The 1,031-nt window shown below is 35.6% G+C and overlaps 1 protein-coding gene across 1 annotated transcript in view; it reads left to right on the forward strand.

Annotated features, from left to right (window-relative positions):
• LOC143025697 (serine/threonine-protein kinase Chk1-like) overlaps positions 1-1,031 on the forward strand; it is a 10,689-nt gene that overhangs the window by 912 nt on the left and 8,746 nt on the right. The window lies entirely within an intron of this gene.

Here is a 1,031-nt window from a genome sequence, read left to right on the forward strand (position 1 = left end):
TGACTGGATGGCTGGACTGACTGGAATGACTGGAATGACTAGACTGACTGCACTGACTGACCCCTTTGTAACGGGGTGGCTGAATCAAACCACACCTCGACAACATAAGCAAATAAAACCAACTCAACCACCTCTTCCAGCTCAGCACCTCGAAGATGATAGATTATATTGAAATCCACCTCACCCCACCCCACACACACATACACTCTTTGGTTTGAAAGCAATGCAGCTAGGTACAGCTCTTTGTTATCCTAAAGTACAACCCACCCATCTACCCTTAACTTATAGCACATCAATCACACTTGAGTAAAAACTCAAGTTTGGAGCACATGACCTTCCTTTTCTAAATTCACATTATTTATCTACCAAGATCTCTTCTGAATACCTTGTTCGTCTCTTTTACAATTATTTCACACGTTTTACTATTATGATGATCAAAGACAATCTATAACTTAAGGTTTCCTGTTTATCCCTTCTTTTTTTAAACTGGAATCACCTTTCCCTTTTTCCATACTCTCATTACTTTCCATTGTTTTAATGAACATATGATTATCATGAATCTTATCCATCAGTTGCTATCTACATTCCTTAATTATCCAAGCTGAGATCTTACCAGGCCCTTTTTTTCAAAATGTGTTTTCAGTAACTGTTATGCATATTCCATATTCACTTTTATGTCCTTAAACTCTTCGCATTAAGTTGTCCCGATCTCCCCTTCGGAGTTCCTTCCCTAGCTAATTGTAGGCAGATTTTTTGTATTAACTATTTTACCTTGCTTGCTTTTTCATCTGCATAGGCAGTTTAATCTATTTCAAACTTCATTTTTATCTTGCGTTTCATCTATCAACAAATCTATAACAAAATATGAAATTTATCATAACTTGTATCAGTAGCACTTATCTTTTAAGTTCCTTTCTTTTTTACTTCTGATTCTTGTGTAAACATTTGATTTCCCTGTAATTGTCTGCTGTTATATTTTTCTACACTTTCCATGCTTTGTCATTCCTATTTTGCAATTTCAGAACTGTTTA

The sequence above is a fragment of the Oratosquilla oratoria genome, chromosome 5 (assembly GCF_046742065.1).
Source record: "Oratosquilla oratoria isolate Oo_2021 chromosome 5, ASM4674206v1, whole genome shotgun sequence".
NCBI lineage: Eukaryota > Metazoa > Arthropoda > Malacostraca > Stomatopoda > Squillidae > Oratosquilla > Oratosquilla oratoria.